This window comes from Lycium barbarum, chromosome 3 (assembly GCF_019175385.1).
Source record: "Lycium barbarum isolate Lr01 chromosome 3, ASM1917538v2, whole genome shotgun sequence".
NCBI classification, from domain to species: domain Eukaryota; kingdom Viridiplantae; phylum Streptophyta; class Magnoliopsida; order Solanales; family Solanaceae; genus Lycium; species Lycium barbarum.
In genome coordinates, this window is record NC_083339.1 from 104,202,875 (window position 1) to 104,207,984 (window position 5,110).

The 5,110-nt window shown below is 35.9% G+C and overlaps 1 long non-coding RNA gene across 1 annotated transcript; it reads right to left on the reverse strand.

The window, feature by feature from the left end:
• Positions 1–340: 340 nt before the first annotated feature.
• LOC132633969 (uncharacterized) lies at positions 341–2,983 on the reverse strand. The gene is made up of 3 exons (XR_009579980.1): positions 2,456–2,983; positions 1,719–1,936; positions 341–727 (listed from the first exon to the last, which is right to left on the reverse strand). It is a non-coding gene; the product is annotated as an uncharacterized LOC132633969 (long non-coding RNA).
• Positions 2,984–5,110: the final 2,127 nt, after the last annotated feature.

Here is a 5,110-nt window from a genome sequence, read left to right on the forward strand (position 1 = left end):
GATAGATAAGATAATAAATCAAATGTATAGGGGAATACTACATATGCCAAAAATAAAATAAAATATCAAATTAAAATAAATAGAATTTCCTACAGTGAAGGGAAGCTAACTCTTATTTCATAGAAAAAATTATGTAATTTTAAACTTCTCGCCCTGCCTTTCTATTCAAACGCTATTTAGAAATATTATTGTCAATCTTGTATTAAGAATATGCAAACAAGGATGTGAAAATTTCTTTACATAAAATCTTTAGAAGATAATGATTTAATTAATGCATGAACCGACAATTAGTAAAATGAACACATACGCTTTGCATACTAAAAGTCTATATTTAAACTCAAGTTTCCATTTAAGGCTCATACTATAAAGGGATAAAAAGCGTAATATAAGTGGTAAAACCAAAACGTTTTCGATGCATTTAATTAACTTAATGGACATAACTAAATAGTTGTAAGAATATTTATTTAACAAACTTCAATGTCCTCCCTGGCTCGTTGCTATGTTCATAGTGTCAATTGATAAATCTTTTCCTCTAAGGTCAAAGAGGGTTCCATGTTCTTCATTACTCTATCCTCGCACAATTTGAGCGATTTCTCTTCCACTATCATTATTCATTGAATTCTTCTCTTCTCTTTTGAGGCATGGGTTATGAAGAAGAAAATTTGAGATTGTAAAACCTTAACGCATCTTTGATTCCCTTGCATTGTATTGTTTGATAGGCTGGTGTCTAGAAAAATAAAATTGTTTAGTAAAAAACAAAAAAATTAAATATCTTACAAAAGAGGGCATACACATTTGGTAGAATTTGACGGGAACAAGATTAAAAAAAGGCATCACAATATTTCCCCGACAACATAATGATACCAAAAAGATATCTGAAATAACAACATACTGATACCAATTTAATAATTTCAGAAATTTAATTTATGAAATGATATTTTTCTAATACTCTAATTTTAAAATAACAAAACAAGTTTTATTAAAATTAGAATATTTTTCAGTTTTTTCCTAGAAAATAATGGAAGCACACAAGTTTATAACATTACCATAAATATACTCTGCGAAACTTAAAGTCTCAATAACTTAAAAAAAGCAAATCAAACCATAACATTAGCTGAAATTAAAATTTCCAAAAGTGATCATGATGAGACAATAAAAAATCAAGAGCAAAGCTGTCAAAAGCATTCGATGCATTTTTCTCACAACAATCAATTTTTTAATAAAAATTAAACAAATGTTGTTAATATTTCTAAACATCCAAAAGATAACAAATCAACAAAAAATGCACAAATCTTAAGTACCTAAATCTCTAAAGGGGTTTTAAAAAGTTGCTTGGCGTTTTGGTAAATGATGAATGAATGTAAATAAACTCGATTGGCAAAATCGTCACTAATAAACTTCACAACAATTTGGCATAAGAAAATGAGATCATGGATTGAGATGGTAACAAATAGTGAGGTGAAAGTTGTCACACCCCAATCTTGGGGGGTGTGGCCGGCACCCGGCACCCGAAGGGCCGAGCGAACCAACTATGATATCTAAACTTTGTAACGTGAATCATAGGCCGTCAAGGCCGCTGAATAACAATTTTAAGAAATATATCATGACAACCTACCTGCAAAAAAAGCCCAACAACACATATATGCATAACTAGGGCCGACAAAGCCACAACCAAGAAAGACAACTAGTCAGAAGGCCGGCAAGGCCAAACAAAATACCTGTACACTGACTGGTAGTTTGTAAGCCTCTTAGAGCACTAATATGCATCAACTGGTCGGGACAGTGGCCCCGACGTAGCTATAGTCGTACTCGTAATATATATGTATATATATATATATTGATGACTCTAACCAGCAACTCCGGAGAATGGAGTGCGAACATCCCTGCTGAACGCTGGTATCCTACAGAGAAAGGTACACCAATCTGTCTACCGTACCTGTGAGCATGATCACAGCGCACAAAATGCGTCAGTACGAAATATGTACCGAGTATGTAAGGCGGTAAGCGTAAACATAACATAAGCATAAGAGATACAGATAATCATAGAAAGAGATCTAGAGACAACCTGAAACTCTGAACGAGGCCACTGAGGGCGACCATAATCATGACATAAATGTAAATGCATGCTCGTAAAATCATTCCTCACTGTGGAGGCATATATCATATAACAATAATAAATCCCTCTGTAGGGTGAGCTCATCATCATAACATCATCTCCGCCCAACTGATCAGTGGCAATGCACAGCTACGTGCCTACCCGGCCGCCTACAACACGGCTCGGTAAAGAAAGAAATACATCTAGGTGCACAGCTACGTGCCTACCCGGCCGCCTACAACACGGCTCGGTAAAGAAAGAAACATGTCTAGGTGCACATATAAGTGCCTACTCGGCCGACTATAGCGCGGCTCGGTAATGAAAATAAATACATATATATAAGTGCAATGCAAGACTGACCTCAGAAGAAATATCATGGAAAGAGTCGGAGTGACCTGTCGTTGTTACCCTCCGATTTTCATTATTGTTGCTACGCTCTTTAGCTTTCAATCAAGAAGACCATAAATGTAAAGAATATGAAATATACTTGATACGGATTACACGTGAGGTAAAGATCAACTCAAATGATTGGAAATACAACTGCCTCAACTTTGACGTGAAGAGTACCATAATGAACATCATTCTTCAATTGACAAACAATAGATACGAACTGCGGGAAATTATTCCAATATAAGCTATTCATGAGAAGAGATGATCTTAACTATTTCGGAATGTGGTTTATACAAGTTAACGGAAGGTCGTTCAATCGTTAACCAAAAGAGATGTGGAACCATAGAAAGTACTTTGACACAAGTCATATATGAAGTAGAGATTAGCTCGATCATTATTGAACGTGGTCGACACAAGTTAACGGAAATAACTTTTCAATGAAAGCTCATTTGAATTCTAGTCATGCCAAGAAGAGAAGAGAAATCCCTACATACCTCATCGATGGAGTTATATATGTTTCCCGAGTCCTTGAACGCCTTACGAATGATTTCATACATAATACGGATTATTCAAGATCAAAACCAAGGTCATAACTTATAGAAATCTTCATTTAGACATTTAATCGAGCAACTCATGGTCATGAATTTATAGGCCCTTTTTATAGCGAAATTTTCTCGTAAAACGCTACCAAATTCTAATTTTCTACTTATCCTCTCCAATATGATCCCATCCATATCACCATAACCCCAAAAAACACAACAAAACCATGTAAAACAGCCCAACAAATAAGCTAAGTTCTTGAAAGTTTCATAAGAATATAGAAGAGCTTGTTCTATGGGGGTTTTCACCAATTTCTATGATCAATTACTTGTAGAAGTTCAAAGAGATCAAAAGGAAGTTAAAATATACCTTAGGTCATGAACATCACTTCAAACTCCATGTTACTTCAAAGCAAGGTTTTTTCCTCCGAAAGGTGAAATAGTAAAGAAATCACAATTTCGAAGTTGCCATGTTGTTCTTCATGTTAAAGTTGATATATTTGCTCTTGGTTTGGATTGAGATTGATGGGGGATTAATTGGAGAGGGTTTGAGGGTTTTCTAGGTCATGTATAGTGAGGAAATGGAGAAAAAAAATCGTGAAGAGGGGTCTTTTATATAACTTAAAGTGAGCAGCCACCGACCTTGGTCACTGTTCCCGCGACAGTTTATGTCCTCGAACGGAAATGCGAATATCTCTCTACTCCGATGTTGTATCGACAAACGGTAAAATGATCTGGAAACTCCACTCTTAGACCTTCGATTTGGTAGGTGGATCACCCCGTAAATCCAAGTATATTGAGAGAAAAACTCCGAGACATCTGACCCAAATTTTAGTGAAATTTACAAACTTAACTGGCGACGCCCTTTGTCGACTTTCGTATTGCAACTCGTTTGACTTCCAACCTTAACAAGAGACACATTATACAATTCAAATACTTCATGTCATTACTTGCTTAGCATGTGGAGCTTTCCTAATCTCACCCAAAAGTACAAGTTATCGTATTCCCAACTTGCCGAGTTTTGACGAAACTCATGCTTCTTTGATTCATTCACCCTCCAAATCTTCCGCCACTTACTAATATTATTTATAGACTCTTGTAACTATTTTTATTAATAAACTCAATCCCTTTTATCCTCAACATAGTTTCTTTTTGAACTTATGTCGAATGACTCATGACTCATGATGCGACTTTAACGTGCGAAAATCCGAGGTGTAACATCCTTCCCCTCTTAATAACATTCGTCCTCGAATGTTGAGGGATATTCTAGCTCTTGGGATTTCTAAAAATTTCGGCAGAGTTTCCTCTGTAAATTGGACTATCCAAAACATGTCAAATAGCGTAAACAAATGTCCAAAGCCACACAACAACATAACAATATTAATTTGGCCCCTCACGACCGTCTGTTTATACAAAAATTATAATAGGTTAGCCATAACTCACCTCAACCATCCTTTGCTGAAGTCTGCAACATACTAGCCATATCTGTTTCAACAATAAAATCAAATAAGATATATAAAAGTTTAATATATCTAATTGGAAAGGAGATATCTTATCACACGAGTATCGGCATAAATCTGAGGTCTGAAACAAATGGGGGGTATCCAGCCTTCACATCTTTCCTTGTCTACTTATGTCGGCTCCTCCACATTATCCTATTGGCAACACATTTTATTTCTTTCTTTCAACTTTGTAGCTTGTAAATAATGATTTTGAAGACCAGGGGTAGTGATGGGGGGTACTTATGATATTTAGATGTGCAGAACACCGGATAAACTACTTTAAATTTCTTACACACATCAAACTTATCGACTACTTAGCCGGTCCCACTGCAAGATAAGTCTACCTTTCTCGGTGAGTCTCAATAGGCCTTTCATTGGTGGTGATTCCAGTGAAATTCCAAAGTCGAGGTGCCGGTTACCCGAATAGACTTCCTTTGAGAAACTTGTCAATATCGCTAATATGTCTAAAGGAGACGGGGATGTTTAGTCCTTCACCCTTTTTCATTACTTATTACTATTTGCTGTACCAAATCATAACTCCATCTTCTTGCCAAGAGTTACATACTCGGATGGTGGTGTTTACT